Here is a 26,300-nt window from a genome sequence, read left to right on the forward strand (position 1 = left end):
GCATACCTACCACTTGTAAGAGATATTCTCATAGTCAATTATTTGGCAGTGTTTCCATAGTTCGTGTGTCAAGATGATCTCTATAGGAATAAATTTCTCCAAATATATCTCAACACAAATCCTAGCATAGGCGAATTTCTGGCCTTTGGGTTCAGCTCGATCTATGTACTTGTAGATTCCTTTATGATTTCTCTTAGGAATTCATAACTGTAGAAAGCCAGAAGTAATATGGGTAACTCAACCCACGCAAGGAATGAATTACGTACATCTTCATCAAGATCGAATTCCAGTGACCATGGATTAAGATACATCCATAAAGATCCCAAAAAATATGATCCATTTTTGAATATGATGTCTCTATCTTCCTTAAGACTAAAGATAAAAGAAAAGTAACCATTCCCGCAAGTGAAGAAGGATTTTTTTCCCTTTCATTTATGTCCTCCACATCTTCTCTACCGAGATATTGTTTGACTTTGGAGATGACCACATGCCCATAAACTTGCCTACTAGGGCTCACTCTGCATAAGTCAATGACATTCTTCGAAATATAGATGGAAGCAACACTGAAGAAATTTATTCAGCTTTTTCCAGGAAGAGAAAGTTATAATCCTTGGGTTTCCCTTAGAGCAATGCCACCATGGATATGAAGGCCTCAATACTATCATGAGGAGGGGGTGACGCCCCTCCTATAGGAGCATCAATGTGCTTGCAATCAAGATCTTCACGATGCAAAGATTAGGGTCTCAGAGCCAAGCAACAAGAAAACAATTATGAAACCTTAGGTTTATAATATTAATTTCTTGGATTTTTAATATTAATGCCTCGGGTTTATAATATTTATCCATTGGGTTTATTAATCATATGGGCTTATGATATTAATAATCCCTTGGGTTTATTAATTCCTTGGGTTTATAACATCAGTAATACATTGGGTTTAATATTAATTAGGGTTTATAATGTTAAGGTTTAGCATTTATTCTCATTTATAATACCAGGTTTAGGTTTACAAGGGTTTAATATTGTGTTTAGTATCACGATTTGAAATGTTTGGTTTTAAATATTGGGGTTTATAATATTGGGTTTAATATTGAGTATTATAATCATAGGATTTATAATATTAATGCAAGGGTTTATGATATGAATTTTAGCATTTATAACATTAATCCTACGGTTTATAATATTTATCATAGTGTTTATAATATTAATATGAGATATTATTATATTAATATTAGGTTTTATAACATTGAGTTTTATAATGTTAGGGCTTATTATATTTTGTTTAATATTGGGGTTTGATATCGTGATTTTGAAATGGTACAAAAATCTATCCATTGTCGTAGTATCACGAGCATCATTGCAATGGCACAAGCAGCATGACAATCATTGTCTGAATGATACATTGCATTGCAATTTTTTCATTGCCACATTGTGACATTGAATAAATTAGAGTTTAATATTCTTGTTTATAATATTAAGTTCATGGTTTGTTTTATTTTATAATAATGATTTTAGGGTTTATAATATTAATACTAGCAATTTTAATGCCTTGGTTTTATAATACTAATCGAAGGGTTTGTAATCCTTTGGTTTACAATCTAAATCTTAGGGTTTAATATTCCCTTTGGTTTACTATCCCTCTGTTTTATAATATTATTTTACTTTGTTTATTAATATCTTATGTTTATAAGATTATTATTCTCTCAGGTTTATAATATTAATCTTCGGGTTTTGAAATGTTGGTTTTTTAATATTTAGGTTTATAATAATGGGATTAATAATAAGGTTTAATACTAAATTTTATAATCACATGGTTTATAGTTTGAATGCAAAAGTTTTATAATAATAATAATAATGTTAATGTTTATAATATTAATCCTATGGTTTATAATATTTATCGTAGGATTTATAATATTAATCATAGGGGTTATAATATTAGTATTAGGGTTTATAATGTTGGGTTTTATAAAGTTATGGTTTATAATATTTGGTTTAATATTGGGGTTTGATATTGTGATATTGGAATGGTACGAAAATCTATCCAACAACACCGTGTGACAAGCATCATCATAACACCACAAGTTGTATGGCAATCATTGTCATAATGATCCATTATATTGCAAGTTATTCAATGTCACATTGCAAGATTGAATAAATTAGGGTTTAAATTCTCATTTATAATTATCCGGTTTAAGATTTATTCTATTTCATAATATTGGGTTTGGGGTTTATAATATTAATACTAGGGTTTTCTATCCCTTGGGTTTATAATACTAATCCTAAGGTTTGTAATCCCTTTGGTTTATAATCTAAATCTTAGTGTTTAATATTATTCCCCTGGGTTTATTATCCCTTCATTTTATAAAATTAATCCATTAGGTTTATTAGTCCCTTGAGTTTATAATATTATTAGTACCTCAAGTTTATAATATTGTCTTCTCCTTTAAAATATTGGATTTTATGGTGTTAGGTTTTATAATGTTCAATTTAATATTATGGTGTAATATCATGATATTGGAATGATACAAAAATGTGTCCAAGATCATATTGTCACAAACGTTGTCTTAATGCAATAATTAATCTGGTAATGATTGTCGCAATATTTCATTGAGTTTTAATTTATATAACATCTCAATGCGACATTACAAAATTGGGGCTTAATATTAAGATTATAATATTAGGGTTTCTAATATTGGGCATATAATATTTTGTTTAATATTAGGTTTATAATATAAGGGTTTAATATTGGGTTTATAATATAAATTATGGTGTTTAATAGTGTTCCCTTAGGTTTATTAATTCCTGGGGTTTATGATATCAATCAGCCCTTGGATTGATAATATTAATATCTAATATGTATAATAATATTTTAAGTTTTACAATATTAAGGTTTATAATATTAATATTAGGTTTGATATATTAATCCTTGGGTTTAATATCATTCCTAGGATTTACATTCCCTTGGTCTTATATTATTAATCCTAGGGTTTAATATTACTCCCTTGGGTTTATAATCCATGGGTTTATAATACTAATAAATGTTTGGGTCTATTAATTCCTTGGCTTTATATTATTAATAAACCATTGAGTTTATTAGTCGCTTGGGTTAATAATATTAATCCCCTCGGTTTATAATATTAATCCATTGGGATGATTAATCACTTGGATTTATAAAACCTAATGTAAAACTTAATATTAACATTAAAACCATAATGCAACAAGTACTATGATAATCAATGTGACAATCATTGTCACAATGATACACTATGTTTCAATTTATTCAATGTTCCAATTATGACATTGAATATATTATTGTTTAATATTATCATTTATAATATTGGATTTATGGTTTATTTCGCTTTATAATATTGTGTTTAAGGTTTATACTAGTAGGGTGTATAATATAAATAATATAATTTAATATTATTCAATTAGGATTATTGTCCCTTGTGTTTATGATATTAATCCATTGTGTTTATAATATTGATATTACAGTGTAACAAGTATCATCGTAATGCCACAAGTAGTGTGACAATCATTGTCACAATGATCCATTACATTGAAATTTATGTAATGTCACATTCACTACTACATAAAGGGGTGTTTTAAGACAATATTTGAGACAATTTTTGAGTAAATTGTCTTAACTTGAGACAAAAAAAACTTGTGTATTGTCTTAAATATTTTCTTTAAGCAGGTGTCTCAAAACTTATCGTCTTAAAAAATTGTCTCTATAAAGACAATATATAACACAAGCATTATTGTCTCTCTTGAGACAATTTCATTTTGTCTCTCTAGAGACAGCATTCATATTAGAGAAAATATGTCTTTAATAGTAGCCATTGTCTCTCTAGAGGCAATAATTTTTTTATTTAAAGATCATTTCTGTCTCTCTGGAGACAATATAAAACAATGAATCCATAAATATCTCACCATTGAAATAAATCGATGTAAAAAACATTTAATTAAAAATAAACTACAAAACTGTTGATTAATTCATGTTAGCGCAAAGTGGAATCGAACCATGAACCTCTTGCTTGTAAGGCAAGTGCTCCTCCATTAAGCTACCACACTTTAAAGAATTACTTGAAGAGTTATGGCAATCCTGAAAACTACATTTATAGCCATTGATTTTTAAAAAAATCTCACACATGATCTATAATCTTTATAAAAACTATAATCATGCAGACCATATTTTTAATTTACTAAAACTTGCAATTGCCCCAAAAGGTGAAAAAAGAGGCAGATTATATCTCTAGCAAAAGATTTCAAAATCTTATATTAGTATACTGAGGGGACAACCCAAATCTCGAGGGAGAAAGAGACAATGTAAACCTATACAAAGAAAACACAAATGCAATTATACGAAACTTCAACATAACAAAGACATCAATGTAATAATGTAAATTTCAATAAGTTATTTACCAACTAAACGTGAAGGTTACCAACAAACCTGTGACTACCAAAATACTAGTGAAGGTTACAAGATGTGACCCTCCCGCTAGGTGGCTCTGGATGATGCCAGGATACACCAAGAACTCATCTTTAACACTTCAATATTCAAAATATTTTTATAGAATCTAACGTATGTCAAAGCCCATTTTCTAATAAGTTGACGAGCATCCATTATGATTCTATTCATCATACTAGTAATAGAGAGATAACATTGTGAGAGTTATATTACTTTTAAATAAAGGGCAAGGCCAGCTAGGAAAAGATGAACAACCATCCCTGCAGAGGAGATCTATTGAAATAATTAAAAATTTACGTGAGATCATTGAACTGAACAACACTCGTCATGTCATATTTAAAAAATTAAATTGAATGAGTTAAAAAATCCTGTTCTAAATAGGTTATTTACTCACCATAAGAAGGAGATGTCTACCATATTTGTTAATCGACACGGCACTGACAGTAGCCATAACAACCTATACATAAAAAAATCCAACAACTTTCACATGATTAAGATGAGGAACAATAAACCTTTTATTATAGTGAAACATTCCTAGCATACATTGCAATTGGTAGGGCCCCAGGATTAGAAAGTAACTTGAACAACACCAAGTCCAAGGGTTACAACATTACCAGATGAAATGCCTGTTTTAAATGATAAAACATTGAAATCAATACCGATTTTCTTAGGCAAGCATGTTGTAGGCAATAAGAATTACAATCAATAGAAGGGCCATAAATATCACATGAATTATCTAAGTGCTTAGTTAAAAATTAAAACCCTCTAATTATGAAAGGCTATAAAGCTAAAAAAATGATTCCCTGTGTTCAAATCCCATCCAAATTAGAAGTCCATTATGCCAATATATATTTTTCAATTACTTCGTGTTTTTACCAATAGTAGAATATGAATCTAGATCACAAGTACCATACTTTCTAACAGGAAGTTGACGGTAAACTCACTAGCAGACTTAAAAATGGAACTGATGTAAAACATAATACCATTGATTCCACTCAAATGTTGTAAAATAAGTAGCCCAATGCCAATCTGCATATAATAAATACAACACAATGATACTTTACTTTTGTAATCATATTCTTGCCAAGTAAGCAATAAAATAGCAACCAGTTTATGCAAATTCACCAGCACACACAAAATCATCTTAGTCCTGATGATGAACCACATTGTATGATTCAAAATGCATTGACCATAAAATTATCTATGTGATTTATCAAAATAAAATAAAATATAGACATTATGAATCACAGAAGCTTGCAGTCAGAAAAATCATATAAGTCTATCATATTCCTAACTATGCAAACATATGACTTACAGTCAGAGGCATTGCATATTTTCGTTCAAAGATCTTGGAAAACTTTATTCTGGGTTGTTGATTTCCTATCTCCACTACACTCTGAAAGGAAAAAATATTTAGATTAGTGAAAAATATGACCTTGATGGGAAATCCATATACATTGTTGGAACTTTGTATGAAAAACATTTAGACTGCACACTAAAAAAGACTCAAAACCAAACAAGATAAAACTCCATTGGAATAGTATCATATATCCATGACTCAGCAACTACACGTGACTGATAAGCAATCAGTCAAGAAGGGTACAATAGAAACAGATATGAATTTGACATGGAAAATGATAAAAATGTAGTTGTTCTGAAATGTTACCCTAATTTCAACAGCTTCTAGGGTAACATCAACCTGATTGCCTCTAAGAGCTTGCAATGAGGCTTAAAAATCTTCATTACCAATTTTAGCCTACACTCATAAGAACATTAAATTTGATATTAATATTTCACATAGCATGACATATGGTGACAAGTTTAACATGGTTAACACCAACTCAGTCAATTGACAAACATAAAGTTCATTATCAAAAACTTACCAGCCATCTTGGAGATTCTGGGATAAAAAATAACCCCAAAACCAAAAGAGCACAAGGAACTACACCTGCACAAACACAAAACAATGGGAAAATAAACATTTCTCCAAAGCCTCAAATCTAATCAACACGAAAAGAGTAGACTCTGGGATAAAAGCAAGGTTCCCACTTGGAAAGAAGATCAGATAGAGAGAAAAAAACATAGAGGAAATATGATTTTAAATAGTTATCAATTAGAATGCAAAGATTGTTGAGAAACTTGGGCAAATGAGAGGCATAATAACATCTAGGAAGCACAATTGAGTGAGGACAACCAATCACTGCTTAAAGCAGTTTATAACGTTCATCTAAACTGGCCCTTCAACTGCAAATTCATATCTATTAACAAGAAACCTTCCCTTCATTCAAGTAAAAGTAATCTCCAACATCCAACACAACCGAAAATGGAACTTACCTGCAACGGCTAGAGCCCTCCAACCAAGGAACAACCCAAATAGATATGCCAGCATGATACCAATTGTCACAGAAAGTTGTTGCAAAATAGCCACTTAGTCATTTTTGCTTAAGATCTTTAATTCTCTAGAAACTTGTGTGATTTTAGTGAAGTTATGACAACTGTGTTTTTGTCACCTGGATTATGAAGATATCAAATCTATTTCATCTTATGGCATCATTTGACCCCGATGAAAGAAAAGCAACACAGGTAATACATATTGTCATAATTATTGGATCTCTGGGCATAAATATCTACAAGAGCAATAATTTCACAGTGGAATAGGCTCATTGTACCAAGGTTTTTGTTTGAGCATGTTCATTGCTCATTAATCATATTCCTTCCTCCCCATCAAGCAAACCAAAGGAGACATTAATGACATTGTGTTTTCTTCTGTTATGTTGTACCTTCAAGAAGTGAGTGTGTGAAATATTTTGATTAGAGTATTTTATTAGCAGAACTAAGATTCTGCTGAAATCACCTCAATAGACTCAAATCTTGGATCTCTCAAGAAAAAAAAATTGTTATCCTAAAAGACCTGAAGCTATCTTGTGCAGTCTCTCAAGCCTAATCCTCCTCATTTGAGGGATTTACTTAGCCAATTCCAAGGTAGAAGTGCCCATTTTTTTATCTTACTCGACCCTTGACATAGGAACTTTTTAAACATATCTGCCACTTTTTGGCAGATTGTTTTAGGTGTGGCTTGGTTGGTCAGTTGATAGATCAATATGGATTGGAGCCTAATTTGAGCAAGATTATGTGGTTCGGGATGTTCAGTGCCCTGAATGCCTAGTTTTGCATTCTCTTTTGAATCATACCCATCAATATTCCCCAATTAGCAACTTTGTTTTACTTGTCATTTAGCAGGATGCCTAAGAGCTTTATAGGGAATTTCCTAACTTTGATTCACATGGTTCTTGCCAGGAAAGCTTGGGTATTGAAGAAATAAATTTCTGATTTTTTTTTACTTATCTTTGTCCCTGAGGCCTCTGTGAATTTTGTGAGAATTTCCATTATTTTTTTCACTGCTTTGAGTGTTGTATGTCCATATAACATAACATCATCAACAAATTGTTGGTGGGTTAGAGGTAGGTCATTTCCCAATTGTCGTAATCCCTTCAGTTTTTCTTTATTAACTTTAGCTTTTATTAGTCTTCCTAGTCCTTCCGGTGTATGGATGAACAGTAACGGGGATATTAGGTTCCTCTGCCTGAGTCCTCTAGATGGATTGAAGGATTTTTTTGGTCACCCGTTTAATAGTACTAACATAAGTGGCATATTTATCATTGAAATTACCCAGTTGATCCACCTGTCATCAAAGCCATATGCTTTTAATATTTGTTGGAGGTATCCCCAACTAAGTTTGTCATACACTTTAGCTAGGTCTATTTTTATCAGCGTCCCCTTGGTTTCTAAATTTTTCAGTGAGTGGATTGTCTCTTGTGCTACTACTATGCCATCTATTACTTCCCTGCCTTTGATAAACCTCGTCTGTTCCTAGGATATCAGCTCTGGTAGTATTTGTTTTAGTCTATTCACCATTATCGTAGCTAGGATTTTGTATATAATGTTGCAGAGCGGTATCGATCAGAACCCTTGTGGTTCTTCTAAGTTCTCAGTATTTGGTATCAGGGCTAGGAATGTAGCATTCAAGGCCAGGTGCATTCTTTTGGTGCATCGGGACTCTTCTACTACATTCACTATATCCTGACTCATGAAGCTCCACGTGGCTTGATAGAATTTCGAAGTGAATCCATTTGGCCCAGGTGCTTTATTCTTTCATCATTTTTACTACCTCCTCCACCTCGGCTTTCATTATTACCCTTAGGAGTGCCAAGTTCTGGTCTCTAGTCACTATTTTGGTGATATTTTGACTAATTTTATCAATGTCGTCCTCTCTTTTGATATTGGGCTTTGTTAGAATCTATTTAAAATGTTGTACCGACAAATTCTCCAATTCTGCTTTTTGTGTTATCCTATTGCCTTGGTTGTATTTTAAGGAGAATATTCTATTTTGTTGTCAATGTTGCAGCATTGCCTTATGGAATAATTTCATATTTCTCTCTCCTTTTAGCCATTGGATCCTCGATTTTTATTTCTGTAAGACTTCCTCTTATTTTCTTCTTTCCTCCAGTTTATTTAGCACCAATCCTTCTTCTTCTGCCAGTTCTTCACGTCTCCCTTCATCTATGATTTTCTATTGTATTCTTTTCATCATTATCTGGAGCGTTTCTTGTTCCTTTTGAATATTTCTAAATTCTTCTCTTTTCCACTTCTTTATCCTTCCTTTTAGATCTTTTAATCTGAGTTGGAGAGTGTGCATTTTATTTCTTCCTTCCATCCCAATCTCAGTCTCCTTTCACCAGTTATTCATCTTTTCTATGAAGGTGGGATCTCTCAATCAGAATGCCTCAAACCTAAAGTGTCTATTCTGGCTCTGCTGGTTCATAGCTATTTCTAATTCGATGGGCTAGTGATCCAACTGTAGACATGGGAGGATTGTTGCTTCGTAGAAGATATCTTTTCCTATGAAGTGTTCTATTGCTAGGAATCTGTCCAGCCTTCAAGCTATTTGTCTGCTCCCTCCTTGTCGATTGTTCCATGTGTATTTTCCATTTATGGTTGGGATATCTACCATTTTCTGTTCTCCTTGAAGGTCCTTGAATCTCTCCATTTCTGGATCTTCTCTTTGCAGTCCTATTTTCTTCTCATCTTTTGATGTTGTCATGTTAAAGTCTCCTGCTATCAACCACAAGTTTTCTTTATGAAGGTTTCCTAGCTATTGAAGTTGGGGAAGGAAGCTTCCTCTTTCTGTTGGTGTATGAGGGCCATATACTGTCGATACTAGAAACCATTCTCTATTTCCTATTAACCGGAACTTCCCCATGAGTATTTTTTTCATATCTATCCAGTAGTCTGCTATGATTTCTACAGGGTTCCATAGTATTGATATTCCTCCCACACTGCCTTTCACATCCATGGTCATGCATTCATATTTCGGTTTGATTTTGTTTAGGATTTCCTCCATTTTCCTTCCTAAGATTTTTGTTTCCTATAACAACATTAGTTGAGGTTTTTCTTTTCTTAGCCTTTCTACTAAGTGTCTTTGTTTTCCTTTACTATTTAGGCCTCTTATATTCTAGGATGTGATTATCATTGAGGTACTTGGTTTGACTGGTGGAATACCGCCGAGAGAAGTACTACTCTCCCAGTGTTCATTAACATTTCTCCCATGATATGTGTCGGTTCCTGTATATTCTGTCGGCCTCTTTTTTTCCCGCCTTTTGTTTTTCTTTGATAGTCTTGAGTATTATCCTATTGGAGGCCTAGTTGTTCTATCATTTCCAACTTTCCATGTCCCTGTTTCACTTGGTACTGTTGGAACATTTCTCTATATAGTCTTTCTTGCTCTTCTCAAATGAATCTTTCATCCAAGTGTCTCCATTGATCTAGAAGTTTCCGCAGTACTTCTTCTTTCGAGCTTAGTTCTTCTCCTTTTCTTGTGTCAATTTCCATTATTGCATTGTCCATTTTCTCACCCGCTTCCTTTTCCTCCTTTTCTGTAGGTTCACTTTGTTCCTTTCTCTTGTTATGCAATTTTACTTGACTTGTGCTACTTTCCTTTCCCTTTTCTCCTTGATAATCCATTTTTTGGGTCTCATTATCTTCTTCTTCTTCTTGTAGGATTTCAAATTTGTTTGTATTACTTGGCTGGGTTTGTTGTTCTTTCCATCCTTCATTGGGGTTCTCTCTTGTGTGTCGTCTTTTGCTTTTTACTTCCTGAAACCCTTCCTTGTCTTCTTAATTTTTCCTTTGTTGTTTTTTTTTTTGCTCCTCTTCTTCTATTGTGAGTGGGAATTCCTTGAATAGATGTCCATACTCATGACATCTTCTGCATTTGAATGGAATATGCTCGTAGTCAAGGGTTTATTTCCATACTTCCTGATGATACTCTAACTCAACTGTATCTGGAATAGGGTCAGCTATATTCATATAGACACAAACTCTAGCATATGAGGTGTATCTTCCCTTTTTTGTAGTTTCAACTACTTTCACAAAGCTACCTATTGTATTTCCTATACCCTCTAGGATTTCTGGATCCTAGAAATCCATGGTAATCCGAATAACCTTACCCATATCGAGTTTTCTAAGAATTTTTCCTTATCTGGGTTATAACATTCCTCACAACATCTCATAAACAATACCACATTATAATGGAAGTATGGACCATTTTCAAACACTTTTTCTTTATCTTGCAGGTTTGACAAGATTACCATGAAGAAGCCTCTTGCTCCCAGTTTTAGCTTGATGTGGCCTTGAGGTTTCCATTTTTGCTGCATCCATCTAGTTAGGTCTTTTTCGGTTGGAAAAACTTTGATGAATTTGCATATTAGTGCATGGTCTTTCATGTAGCTTATGTATTGCTCCAGTTTGTTCATTGGGATTATAAATCTTGGTTTCTTTATTGCACATTGTAAACACTTGCCTCTACTACCTGCTTGCCATCGTGCTCTAAGAACAGGTCCTGGTTTTCTTAATCCTTCCCCTGGTTGATGTTTTTCTAGCCTTCCCCTACCACTGCATCTCAATAGGAGGGGATCTCTCCCCTCCTTTCCTCCTCTATCATTACTACTGGTTCTAGGTTTCAGTGTCTATCATTTGCTATAGTTTTTGGTTTTCCCACGCTGCCTAACTCATGGTCACCTAACCATTAGGGTTGCAAATCTCTCACTAATTATCAACATTACATATCTACCAAAATAAAAAGAGACTATTATTTGCAAAGCCAAAAGTAAATGTTCTTCAACTTTTAGAGATTCTCTCTTTCCTAATAAATCCTGCAATGAAAAGGTTGGTGGGTCTATTTGTTCCACAATCTAAAACGGGCCAAGGCACATTTGTTGGAAATTGGTATACTTACCTTTTTCTTCATGGTATTTATCCCATTTCAATACAATTTCTTTGAGTTGAAAAGATTTTGAACTTACAGAATTTGAATCAAAGGAAGCTTTGACTAACTGTTGATGATGTGCATGTGTGATTATCACCTTTTCCCTTTCCTCTTCAAGCTTAAGGATTTGTAACTATCTAAGTTGCATAGAAGAGGAGGGAGTTTCTTCAATGAACTGAACTAGGGCTAGAATAACTATATTTTTAGGTAGGACAACTTCTTTCCCATATCCCAAATTAAAAGGAGAAGTGCCAATGGAGACCTTCTAAGTTATTTGATCTTCCCATAGAGAAAATATTAAAGACTTATTCCAATTCTTCTAATTTTGGTCAACATTTCCTTTAATAATCCTTAGGATATTTTTGTTTGTAGATTCAGCTAACCCATTTCCATGTGGATAATAGTTAGCAGAGTATTTAAGCTTAAAACGTCTTTTAAGAGCAAATTTTGTCATAGCATTGCCTGAAAAATAAGATGCATTATCAAACATCAAGGCAGATGGCAGACCAAATCTGGTAATGATAAATTGATCAATGAATTCAATGATGTTTCAGAATTGGCTACCTTGAGTGGAATGGCTTCCACCCATTTTGTGAAGTAATCAGTTGTTGTAAGGATATATCTATGCTGCTTAGAAGAATGAGGAACAATCTCACCTATTATGTCCAATCCCCATTGCTCAAATGGTTGTTCAATATTGATTGGTTGTAATGGTAATGCAGGTTTTCTCTGTCTCCCAGTAGCTATTTGACAAACTTTACATCTCCTTACATAACTGTGTGTATCCTTGAATAATGTTGGCCAGTAATAGCCAACATGTAGGGCTTTATGTGCAGTGGTATCTCCTCCAAAATGTCCACCAGCTAGCCCACCATGGAGTTCCTGCAACACCTTCTATACCTCAGATTTTTCAATACATCTAAGTAAAAGAGAATCATAATTTATTCTGAACAACACATCATTGACGATTTGATATTGTCTAGATTTTAGACTCAAGACCCTTCTCTTCTTATAATTTAATTGCATTTGGGCATATCCATTTCTTAGGTAGAATATGATATTAACATAACTTGACTCAGTGTCGTTAAGGCTTAACTCATAGACTTGTACATCATCACCTGAGTCTTTTAGTGTTGTTAAAGTAGACACTCCTACTAACATCCTGCAAAAACCTTGTCCTTTTACAATTTTCGCTGGTCTAATTTCAATGTTATATTCTTTCAGAACTATCACCCAATTTTCTCTCTTCTCACCTACATCCCTTTGTATCAACAAATTTCTCACTGCTGAGAATGGCACTATTACTTTAGTGTGGGTTTTGAGGAGAAAAGGTCTGAAGTGTTTTATTGATTTGAAAACAACAAAAGCTTGTTTTTCAACATCTGAGTAATTCAATTCAGCCCCCTACAAATTGGAGCTAAAGAAAGAGATTGGGGCTTCAAATTTTTCTTCATTGACTTGTGTGAATATGGCTGCATATGATTTCTCGGAAGCGAAAGTATATAGAATGAAATGATTTGAAAAATTTGTTGTTGATAAAGAGGGACCGTTAACAATTTCTTGTTTAATCAAATTAAAAGCTTCATGTTGTGTGTGTCCCCATTTAAAAAGAGATTTTTTCTTTTCTTTTATCATGGATTGAAGACATAAAACAATTCATGAGAAGTCAAGGACAAATCTTTTAACAAAATTTATCTGAGCTAGGAAAGATTGCATGGATTTTTTTATGAGGTAAAGGAATTTCAAAAATTTCTCTTATTCTATTAGGGTCAATGTGAATCCCTACTTTGGATACAATGAATCCAAGGAGTTTTCCTTCACCTAACGTCAAGAAATATTTATTAGTATTAAGAGAAATTCCATACCTTTCACAACGCTCAAAGATTTTTTGTAAATCTCTCAGTTGATTACATCGCTTTTTGGAATATACAATTATATCCTCTAAGAAGATTACTACTGATTTGTTTACTAAACCTTTTAAGGCTATGTCCATGGCTCTTTGGAAAGTAGCACCAACATTAATTAGTCCAAATGGCATCAAATAATAAGAAAAAGTGCCCCATTTTTCCTGAATGTAATTTTTAGGTGGTCATCTGGATGTACCAGAAACTAATTATAAATTGGGAATCCATTAAGGAAAGAAATTAGTTTTGAGCCTATGACTGATTGAAATATTGGTTCCATAGGAGGCAATGGAAATTTTTCCTTTTGAAAAGTTTTGTTGATATTGTGGAAGTCTCTGCATATTCAAATATCAACATTCTTCTTTTTGACTGGGACAAGGTTGGAGACCCACCTAGAATGTTTGACAGGGAAAATAATCTTGGCTTTCAGCAGCATGTTCAATTTAGATTTAAGCTGATTTTCTAAATTAGGATGGATTTTTCTTAATTTCTGTTGAACAAGATTTTCATTAGACATCGTTAGGATGGTATGTTGAATAATAAAAGTGTCATACGTTTTAGGATCTTCATAGTTCTATGCGAATACATTCTTATATTTATTCAAAAATCGTATAAAGGATGATTTCTCATCTGACGTAAGTTTGAGGCCTAGATTAATATTTTGAGGTTTAAGGTTAGTTCCAAGGTTAATCAATTCAAATATCAGAGTTGATCTCTGAATTTTTGAATTGGTGGGTCGTTTGAATCTGTCCTTGAGGTCATATAAATCTTCTAACTTAGCCACAGACTTTGGTATAGCATTTTTGGTTGTTTCTTTCTTAAGTTGGTTGTCAGGTTGATCTTCGTCAATTATCTGGTCATCATAAGAGCCTTCTGATGCCAAAAATCTTATGATATCCAAATCATTATTAAATAATCTCCATTTGTTGATATTGTCGGGAATATAAGGCCTAAAAATGGATTCAATAGAAAAGTGATAAGGACTATAATCTCCTAGTGGAATAAGCTTGGAAGCCACATTAGCTAAGAGATTGGCACTTGCATTTTAGAATCTTGGAATAGGGGAAATATTAAATGTTGTAAAGTGGGAAATCAGGGCTTGGACTAACGACTGATAATGTTTTAAATTCCCAGAAAAAAGGTGTATATTATTTATTACCTACTTTATCACAATTTCTGAATCTCCAAACACTTGGAGTTGTTTGATATTAAGGCTAATGGCTTTATACAAACCTTGAACTAATGCTTCATATTCAGTAGTGTTGTTTGTGCAATCAAATTCAAGTATGCATGCTAACATAGTCTTTTCCCCTTCTGGGCTAACTAATATGTATCTTGATCATGCTCCATCACTGGATTGAGATCCATCAAAAATTAATCTCTAAAATAAAGAGATAACTACAGGTTTATCTACAAAATTTACACACTTAGAAGTATTTGTTCAGGAAAAGTTTTCAACCTGAGATACAACAAATTTTTCTAAGAAACGTGAAGTATAAGCATTTGAATTTCCTAGAAATGATTCTACTGAGTAGTTTCTGATGATATTATCGCTATACACAATTGGTTCATTTTCTCCTTCTATCTCTATGACTATGTAATTTTGATGTTTTTTTCAATCAACCCTTATTTGATTTGTCTTGCCATTATAGGGAAGCCACATGTGAGACCATTTAGTCGCGAAATAACCATGAAGCTTTTCTGACGAGTCTCCACTAAGGATTAAGACATAGAATTTAGGAATATCAGCTACAAGAATGTCAATGACATGACAAACTTTGGGTTTGACGTGAGTCTAATAGCAGCTTGATTAAGTTCTCCATTAACTTCGACTTGAGATAAATCTAACTGTACAATTTGTACAACAAATTTTTCAGGTTGAACATTCAACTTTGCACAAACTATTCTAGGTAAAATGTTAGATGAAGCTCCTGAATCAACTAAAGAGTTGTATAAGTTTCTATTAAAAATTTCAAAAGTAAGGAGAAATGGAGGAGTATGGGATTTAGATCTTCCCCCAATCAGAGCAATGCTATTTGGATCAATTTTGTTTAAAGAGGTGCTAGGGGGTCTTCCTGTTTCATGGGCAGCTTGTGAAATCACAACAGTAGTTAGAGGTGAAGTAGGTACTGCTTTGAGTTCGTTAAGGAGTAGCTTCTGCTGATGTTTCAACTTGCTAAGGTCATGAAAGGTGATGTTTGCCCTAGTATCTTTCATATCATCAAAAATATTATATTGCATTTCATCAGATACTATCAGGGTTTGTGTTGGAAGTGAAGAATTCAATTGAGAAGTAGTTTGAGAAGATTTTCGTGAGTATTTATTACTTGCTATTTTGTCCCTGGGAGGTGGCATTGAAGCCTTTCGCTTTGGATTTGTTAGTGGAAAATCATAAGGGTTTTTACCTCGGGTGGAAACATGTAGTGCTTCTTGCATTTCTTCGTTGGGAAGTACAAAATCCCACATTCCATGTAATTCTGCCACTTCTTCATCATATGTTTGCTATTCATTTTTTGAAACTTCATCTTCCTTTCCATGTGCTTCAACATTTGTTATAGCATTTGGAGGTTTAGGATCAGCAGGGGAATTCCTTTTAAATGGTCAAAAAGATTTCTTAGAGGAAGTCTCTGCTACCATTTTTTTAATATCAACCATTTGATTAGACAAGGTTTTGAGGACTTTTTTCGAACCTTAAATATGAAAAGGATCTTTGGGTGGTTTCTTCTTGGATTCATCCATATAAGTCACTTTCTTGGATTTTCATTCTTCTAATGTGTTCTTCTTATCTACAACTAGAATGTGTTTTTCTACATCTATTGCCTCTTTCATATTTTTCGCCAAAGCTGGTTTGGCAACTCTATCGATGAAAATAGTTGTGTTTGAAGGGAGAGTATAAATATAACACTCATTTTGGACCTCATCGATGGGCTTAGATGCTAGTGGTATATTATTCAATAAATTATTGAAGCAAGAGTTGAAGTCTTTTATTGGTTCTTTAGCTTCAACATTCAAATTGGAGAGATCATTAATTAGGGTAGACGTGGATCTACCATCTCCAAATTTAGTTAAGGAATGCTCTTGAAAAGCATCCCAACTATTAATAGAACCTGATAATAATGACAAATACCATGATCGCGCTACTCCTTGAGAAGTATATGGAGATAATCTTACAAGTACATCTTCTTCTACTACTTCATTCAAGTTATTGGACAACATAAAATTGTTATGTGTTCCTCAGCAAGTAGGCCATTATCAAGATTGAACTTTGGTAACCATTTCCCTAGATGGGTTGGTAATGGATGTAAAGGTGCAGCCATCCTAACAGCTCCTAGATTTGTCCATGGCCTAAGAGGATTTTGAGCCATTGTTGGTATCTGAGAAGAGGAAGATGTCACAATGTTTTAAGGTGATTGGGTGGAGGAACATGGAGTTCTAGTACTTGTGTAAATCACAACCTAGAGTGGTGAGGTGGATGATTGGTCTTGTCATGATATGGATCGAATGAATGAATATGATGGATGTGCTAATGAAGGAACCTCATTTTTAGATTCATATAGTGTCTTATTAGATTTCTTACGACTTGGTAGAGGGAATTCGAAAGGTGGGATTCGAAACTGTTCAGTCTGTCCTCTAGTTAACTGTTGAGATGGAGTAAAATGAGAGGTAACACTATATTGGGATAACTCAGATTACTCTTGATATATTGAAATCCCCTATAATTTATGAATCAAAGATTAGACTTCAGGGGCTTCAGTAGAAGAAGAATGATATGGCTTCTTTGGATTCTAGTAGTGGGTGCTATGGTTGTCTTTACAACTTCTCACTTAGGATTAGGAGATTTGGAATGTGATCAAGAAGTTGGACATGATGGTCATGGAGTTTTACTCTTAGAATGGCCTATTAATTTGGATTTACTTTCCTCCTTCTAGTGCCAAAATGTTGAAGCCACAGAAATCATTGCATACAACATGGGGGAAAACAACTTGGTCCAGACCTTGGTTGGAAGTTCCTTTTCTGTTTGGTGTAGTGGCTCTAACTGGGGATAATGGGACTAGTTTCCCAATATAAATTATGATAGTGCTAATGGGGTGATATATGATAGTTCAGAGGAATGTTTAAGATAAAAGTAGTCTAATATAAACTACTAATCACATGCATATATCGTAATTTAAACACTATGTAGCTATGATCCTACCTGGGAATAAAATTGAAATATGCAATCTACAATAATGTCCTAGAGAAATTGATAATAAAGATCACTGAGTTGCAATAAGAAGTGAAATCATTTTAACAATAATCATTTCGGATAAATAGTTAGCTGAAATGATTGTGAAAGATATATCACATAAGAAATTATTCATATATTCAACATAAAATTTAGGCCATCACCATACAAAAGTGCAATAATGCTAACCAAGATTTAAACTTCCATACATAAATAATTTGAAGAAAAAATTATTGCTTAATACATAAATAAAAAAATAAAATCACAAGATAAAAGTACCATTTGTAATAAGTTCTGCTCATGTGTTTCAGCAATATCGACCTACTTCCAATCAATCCAACACCATCTAGGAGTACAAAAGTGCAATTTCAGTAGAATATGCCAGATAAAATGAAAATAAATCATGTTCCATTCATTTCACCAGAACTTCCTCAAAGGGACATAAGTGCATGTTTTGAAGATTGTTTCTGATAAAATTTCTGGACCCCTCTCTAAATGCACGAGAGGGGTTTAAATACTAAATTATAAATCCTAAGAATAGATTATTACAAAAATATTTCAGGAGGTTTAAATGACCTTCCTCAAATTATGTGAAACAAAACTAAAATAGAAATAAAACATGGTGACTAACTCCTTTGCATTTGATCTTTGAGATCACAGATGTTCGTCATTAGTTTGAGCTGTGTCGGTCTGTCAATTGTAGATTTCAACTGCCCAGTGAACACGACATCGGTCAGTGCTGGCACCATTTTCTGAGTGGAACTGGTTAGGCCTCGTAGGGTCATCCACTGGCTGTAAGATTTAACTCAATATTTCTAGTATGCTTCCCAGTTTAACCTAGTCATTTGCCTAATTTCTTCCTCTTTTTCCTCTGATGCCTACCTCCGCTATTGTTCGAGCTATTTGACATTTAGAAGAAAACTTGGTACAGACTCTACTACCAGATTGGTTTGTGTAAATTCTCATTTGTGTTTTCAATAATATTGTTTGCTCCTTCTGCTGTGACCATTGTTGCCTTTCCTTCTTGTCTAATTAGAGAATCCCAGTCCACAAATAGAATTTCTTTATGTGACTCCTCTATTTAGGCAAATCGGCCTTCCTCCCATCCTCTGAATTCTACCGGGTGATGAAGTTGGAAACTCTTTTCAAGACATCATCATATTCAAGTCTCATATCAATGACTTGACTCGTTGTCACTAGTCTCACAATAATTACTCAACTGCGAGATCTTCTGGCATAGATGTTCATTTTGGTGCATTAGTTGGGAGTTAAGGTTTAGTGCTTCAATTATAAATTGATCAATTTTTGGACATTCCTTATACTTATCTGTTACTGCTTGTATCTTCTCTTCCTTTTTTTCTAAGCTGGCTTGATGTTTTATTTGCATCTTCGTGAATTCTTGTTAGAGCTTGGCTATTTCCAATTCCTCTAGTTGGTTATATTTTTGTTTCTCTAACTGTTGTTCCAACAACAACATTTTATTTTCCTTTTCTCTAAGCGATATTTGTACCTCTGTTTCTTTATCAATAGTTGTTGTAGCATAGGCTCTTGCAAACTACGACAGTCTAGTAAGGTTCTCAGATGGGTCGATGGGTGAATCTTTCTAGAAAATATCGATTAATTAATTATCAAGAGTAGTAGCAATTGTAGCATCCAACTTCCTATTCTTTATTTTCCTTTTGATGACAGATTTGTAGGGTGGGCTATAGAACGCATCTAAAGGAGGAACCTCCTCAATTCTCAAAACAATTTCAGAGGTACGAGTGGCAGGAATGTGCTCTACCTCTTGAGTACTTATAGTTTTCCCTATTGTAATTTCTTGAGTTGCTTTGTGTTGTGGAGTCTGTAGCTTAGGTTCTTGTCCCACTGTATGGAGATTTTTATTACAATGCTCCCATTCTTTCTCTAAATCAATCATTGGGGATTTTGTTGACTCGGTGGAGGTGGAGTAAATTTCAGCCTGTTTTTAAACTGATGTTTGCTCAACTGCTTTTTCTGTTGATTCAGGTATATCCTTCTCTGACTCCTTACATTTACTTCCCCCATTTTGTGATTGTTTCTCTGAGTGCTCTGACTCCCTAGTAGACTTCTCTTGGGACACTTCTTCAAAATCATCTTTAGAAGCTTCTCTCAAGATCTCTTCTAGGCTTATGCTGGGAGTTGGCTCCCTTATTGGCTCAATCTATAATTGGTCCAATGGGACCTTTAACAATCTCCTTTCTCTGTATTCATGAAAATCTTCAAGATTTTCAGGGTCAAAAAGTAGTGATGCCATGTGCTTCACATCTATGAATGTTTATTTCAGTAGGAAGATGCCATCAAATGCACCTTCATCATGAGTAAATGCCTTCACTTTCACCAGGGTAGTGAAGGCATTGGCAGTGCCATTTCGGTCATACTGCATTCCTTGGAATTTAGGTAATTTAGAGATTTCATGATCTCTGCTTCTTTGCATGCAAGCCCAAAATCATGCAGTGAAAATTCTCCATGGTGCAACAGAAATGTAGGCCAAATGGACTTTTTCTGTTCCTTCAATCCTTTGCTCAGCCCATCCTCACTCATTGTTTTGTAGGCTATCTCGCTAGCCATCAATTTGTTGGGGACATAGTATGGGAGGACATGCAGTGAGGATATGCTCCCAAATACTCTGATATATCTGAATGTTTCCTCCCCAAACCATCTGGCCACTGGGAGGATATCTACTCTGACATCGTTAGAAAACCTAGGGAAATTTTGGTTGTAAACCTCTTTATGGATAGGCAGCATGACTCCATGAAATGTTTTATAGAAATGGGGGTGAAACTGAGACTCCCAAATGTCCTTATGATATATATGAATGGGAATCGGATCCTTCACAATCCGCTTCCATCCCATGATAGGAAATTTTGAAGCAAAATAGACTACATCCATCAGATAGGAACTCATAAAAAAAGCAGGGTAAACCCTCAAAGAGATACTCCTTTTCCTCCTATAATACATTGTCACCTTTGCTAAATTATCACATGAAATTTGGGCCCAATTAATTATGGTTGCGTTTATGGATGCATTTATTAGTGGTAGTCATTCTGGGGATAATTTAGTGCTATCGGGCTTGCCGAGCATACTACATAGCATGGTTGCCGCAAAACTATGAGGGGGAGAAATAGATGCAATAGAGTACATACTAGTTTTGTCCTTTTTTACCTTACCCTTGTTTTTCGACCAAGTCCCCATGACATCTGTTGGGTCCTACTTATCGTTGGAAAAATTCTTGAGGAACTGTTTGTTGTAGAGCGTTTGTGGCTCTGGTATATTGTACATAAGTCATAGGTTGTCTGGCAAAAAATATCCCATAACCTCTTGGCTTGCTATTCTTAAATTCTCTATCTAAGATATCGACCTGATCAATTATCCACTTGACCATATCAGTATAAGTGATTATCTTTGGTCACACAGCTATGCGATGCAGAAATTAGCATTCCCTCTCAAAAAATGGAGGCATCTAAGGAAACATTACTGTCTTCTCTGACCCTTGTTTCCATAGGTCTTAGTTCCTCTTCTTCTAATAAATCGTACATGGTTTCCCATGCATAGGTTCCTCCTTCTCTGCCGCACATAGTATCTATGAATAAAGGAGTCATTTCTCATTTCTCAGACACAACTTCCTTGCTCTTCTTTGACATTACTGTAAAATACTCCTTCTGTGAATTTTTCCTAAAAATGGAGAAAAACAACAGCTATCAGATATATAGATATAAGAATGAACATAAGATGGAATAATACAGATAACTTAAAAAGGTGATAATAAAGGAGTTTTACTTGAATCCAAGTGAGAAGATATTGTATCACATTGAATGACTTTTCACACATAAAGGCTGTTAACCTTTATTAAATGCCCATTAATGGTTCGTTATCTCTTATCTCTATTGCTCATTAATGTATGCATCGTAAGTTGGCACGAAAGCTTCTAGGGTGGTGAGCCTTTAAATTACGAAAATGTCAATTTTTCAATTGTGATGCAATATTGTAGATCGCATTATCGCATTATGTTTGTATGCTTTCCTTATTGTTTATTTTGTTTGTGCAAGATACGAAATGCGGGCCTTTTTCTATCGTTTCCAAAACATAGCTTACTTGTCAGGATTTTTTTTTATGTAAATCCTTTTTTATTAAGAAGTGGACCTAAATACTCGGTTGTAACATATCTCGGGATTGGGTCCAAGCCTCACTCGCATTTCGTAATCTCGCCGGATGGTAAGTTTGAGGTGTTCTTTTTATTGTCAGAAATGTCATGTGATAAGGGAGATGTTATCATCACAATTTCAAATCTCACAAGTTTTAACGTAACTCATTAAGGTGCACCTCCTATAATAGAGATATGCGATGCAGGCCTTAGTTTTAATAAGAAATGCCTTAGGACTTAGTTTATATAAGAAACATAATAGTTTCGAAGTGTTTAGCCTGAAGTCATCTTTTGATCGCTTTTTTCTATTTTTTGTGGATTAGAAAGGCTTTCAATCATGCTTGATCGTGCAATATGCGAGAATGGAAAACATTTACTAGTTTTTTGAAAAGGTGTTTGATTGATATCTTGTTTTATTCCAAAAGTTTTTAAGGAAAATGCCTAAATTATAAACTTTTTTTGGAAGGATTTATTTAAATGGTCCCCATTTATTAATGTAATATTGACTACTACTATTAACAAATGGGGGGTTGTTGAATAACACACTAGTTTTTTCATTTTCTTCTTCTAAAAACCTCATGAGAGGAAAATCTAGATGTGTAGGAAATATGGCTTCCTTACCATAGACAAGCTGAAAGGGAGATTTATTTGTTTACCTTTTTGGAGAGATCCTGTTTTCCCAAACTCCATATATGAGGTGGCTATTCCAACTCATTCTTTGGTCCTCCAATATTTTCTTAATCACTTTAATCAGACTCTTCTTTGAGGACTCTGCCAATCCATTTCCTTGTGGATAGTAAGGAGTAGAATGATGCAACAAAATTTGGTATTTATGACAAAATTCAATCATCTTGACACTCTTGAATGTTGTTGGATTGTCTATAACTATCTATTGGGGCATGCAAACCTTGACAATAAATTTTCTTCAATAGATTTAATAGCTACAATGTTAGTTGCATTTCTAACTAGAATTGCCTCTACCCATTTGGTAAAGTAATATGTAGTAGTAAATATCCATCTATGCTAGCTACTTGATGGTGGATGAATTTCCCCAATGAAATCCAATACCCTCTATAAGAGAGGTGCTTGAACTAGTAATGGAACTAGACGAAGTGATGCTAATCTCTTCTTTCCAGTAAACATTTGGCATTGGGTACAACTTCTAACCTTTGTTCCTACTTGTGCAAAAAATGTGGCCCAATAAAACCCTACTCTTAAAATATTATATGTTGTAGCCCTCAAAGCATAGTGTCCTCCACAAATACCTACATGAAATTGATCAATGATTCCTTATGTCTCACTTTATTTAAAGTAATGCAAAAGGATGTTGAGTGGGTCATTCCAATACAAATTTGCATTGATAATACAATATTTTATGGCCTTCAACTTTAGTGTTTTACATCAATTCTTTGTAAATTCAGATGGATACTCAAAATCACTAAGAAAATGCATAATATCAGTGTACCATTCAAATAACAAAAATTTCTCATCAATATGAATCGGAGTTCATTGGATTGAAGGCGAAGGTTCTTGTAGATTCTTGTTTGTTGAACTATGAGAAGGTTCTTGTGGATTCTTCTTTGGTGAAATCTGAAAAGGTTCTTATGGATTCTTCTCTGCTTGAATTTCAAAAACATAATTAATTCCCAAGAATTTAAAATTTGACTCAGTTAAGAGTTTAGCCAAGCCTTGACCTTTTACTAACTTTGTGGTTTTGATAGTAAGATCAAATTCCAATATATTTGTAATCCATCTCCCTCTTCTTCAATCAGTATCAGGTTATGTTAACACAATTTTAATAGCACTATTGGAGACATAGGAAATGATGGAAGAGTGGAAGACATAGACTCTAAAAGGTGTCAGTGCTTGAACAAAGGGATATGCCTATTTTTCAAGGATATCATATTTAAGTTCAATATCTCTCATGAATTTACTAAAAACGCAATAGGTTGGTCATCTCCATCCCCATTATTTTACAAAAGACCAGCAACTAAGGTGGTTTCAAAGGAAAATTAAAAGATGTTAAATGGTTCATAATAGTTTCGATTAGCCAATATGGGGGCTTTTGAAATAGCCTTTTTAATTTGGTCAAAAGTATATCTTGTTGGAAATTTCCATTTAACTTCACGATCTTTCCTCAACATATTAGTGATATCATTAACTATTTCAGCATAATTAGGTATAAAGTTTTTTAAAAAATTGATTTTACTAAGAAAAGCCTAAATTTCCTTCTTATTCCTTGAAAATGAAAGGTTTCGAAAGTGCTCTTCCCAACTCTAGCTGAGGATCAAGATGTAATCTAAATACATCACCACGAATGCATTGGTGAAGGGTTGCAAGATGTCATCCATTGTTCTCATGAAGCTTGTAGGGGCGGTCGCCAATCCAAATGGCATGACCAACCATTCGAAAAGGCTCTGCTTGGATTTTAAGGAAGTCTTCCACATATCAGAGGGTTCGGTAGGCACCTGGTGATATCCTGACCTCAAGTCATTATTGTTGAAATATTTGGTCCCTTTGAGCTAGTCTAGAAGGTCATCAATCCATGGGATTGGGTACTTATTCCAAACAATGATCTTGTTTAGCACTCGATAACCAATAAAAAACCTTCAAGTCCCATCCTTCTTATGTACCAATAAAATTGGGCTCCCACAAGGTGATGAACTTGGCTTGATGTGCCCTTTCTGCAATAGTTCCTGAATCTTCCTCTTGATATCATCATTCTCTAGAACAAAGCATCGATAGATCGGTACATTGGGTAGTGGTGCGCCGAGGGTCAGATCGATGGAGTTCCTAACTTGACAATGCGGAGGTACCCCAATGGGTGAGACAAAAATATCCCTGTACTCCTCCATGACCTTGTCCATCTATTGTTGCTACGTAGAGGAGCTCTATGTGGACGCTGTGGCCACAACGTTCTTCTTACCCTCACGGTGGATCATAAGGAGAACAAATTTCCTGGTTTGGGAAATGATCTTACTCCATTTCCTTGTAGTGATCAAAGAGATGTCGGCAGGTTTGGCTACCTCCAATATCGTGTACAAATTATTAGCCAAAGTAATAATCACAAAGCGATGTCTAGACTCATATACAACATGTCGCTTCCGTAAGTATGATTGTCCTAAAACTACATCACAAAATTCAAGATGAGTAATGCCAGACAGTACCTCATCTACAAAGGGCTTGATGTTGCAGGGAAGGTGACAGTGTTGGCTGACAGGAAGATGTTGTACTTGGTGAAGTCACCTAATGATGTATGGTTGTGGACTTGATGTAGTCTTCAGGACCATCCACTTCACGACCTCTACTGAACTAAATTATTTTTGGATCCCGCTATCGACAACGAACCACAGTGGAGAACCTTTCACCCACATATGTGAGTGGAAGAGGCATTCCCCTCCACTCGATCTCCAAGCTCAATCTTCTAGATCTTGGTGGTGGCCATGGTGTCACTAGACTCTGCATCAATGATTTGTTTCCCTATGTCAATTGCCTTATCGGGTTCTGATTTAGAGTTGGAACTTGTGTCTGATTTGGAAGCGTTTAGCTCCGCCACTAGTGACTACTTGGCCTGACACCATTTTCTTGTGTCCTTCTTTGTCTTTGTGGTGTTGTTCTTTGCTTACAGCTTCAGTAGGCTATCCTGGGTAGACATGCCTTGGCTTGGTCCTTTGTTTGTGGTTTGGGGACACCTTTTCCTTTCTTTGGATCTGTAGATCCAAAGTCCCACTTCTTTTTTTAAAACTTCTTCTCAATCTTGATAGTGTACCGATACGCATGGTCGAGCGAGAAAATGCCCAGGAAATCCATATCCTCCTAGATATACTTGTGTAGATAGTCGTGGTAGTTGACCACCAAATGTCACTCAATATCCTTGATACCCACCTTCAGACAAAGTATATGGAAAATATTTGTGAACTCTGGAACATCTTGGACCCTTCCTCGCTGTAGCGTGGTGCAATTTATGTATTTGTCTATATAGCTCCCGACAAGGTAGTATTGTTCCTTAATGGTGTCTCGAAAATAATTCCAAGTGAGTGTGGCTGAAAACAATGAGGGGTCACTCCTTTCCTTTTATTCGCAATAGATTTCCCACTAGCCCTTGATGTGTGGGATGACTTTGAGAAGTGAAAAAAGTAATATTTTCTCGATTAGAAAACTCATGAACCGAAAATTATCCTTCCACCAGATTTAACCATTTATCTATGGCATTTGCA

The 26,300-nt window shown here is 34.6% G+C and overlaps 1 long non-coding RNA gene across 1 annotated transcript in view; it reads right to left on the bottom strand.

Moving 5' to 3' along the window:
• Window positions 1-4,394: 4,394 nt before the first annotated feature.
• LOC149263536 (uncharacterized) overlaps window positions 4,395-26,300 on the bottom strand; it is a 41,471-nt gene continuing 19,565 nt past the window's right edge. The window contains exons 2-5 of the long non-coding RNA XR_016249689.1: window positions 5,784-5,864; window positions 5,048-5,497; window positions 4,863-4,925; window positions 4,395-4,741 (exon numbers count right to left, since the gene is read on the bottom strand). This is a non-coding gene — a long non-coding RNA (uncharacterized LOC149263536). The remainder of the gene's footprint in view (window positions 4,742-4,862; window positions 4,926-5,047; window positions 5,498-5,783; window positions 5,865-26,300) is intronic.

The sequence above is a fragment of the Pinus tabuliformis genome, chromosome 6, assembly GCF_031772625.1.
Source record: "Pinus tabuliformis cultivar Carrire ecotype Pingquan chromosome 6, CPIR1, whole genome shotgun sequence".
NCBI lineage: Eukaryota > Viridiplantae > Streptophyta > Pinopsida > Pinales > Pinaceae > Pinus > Pinus tabuliformis.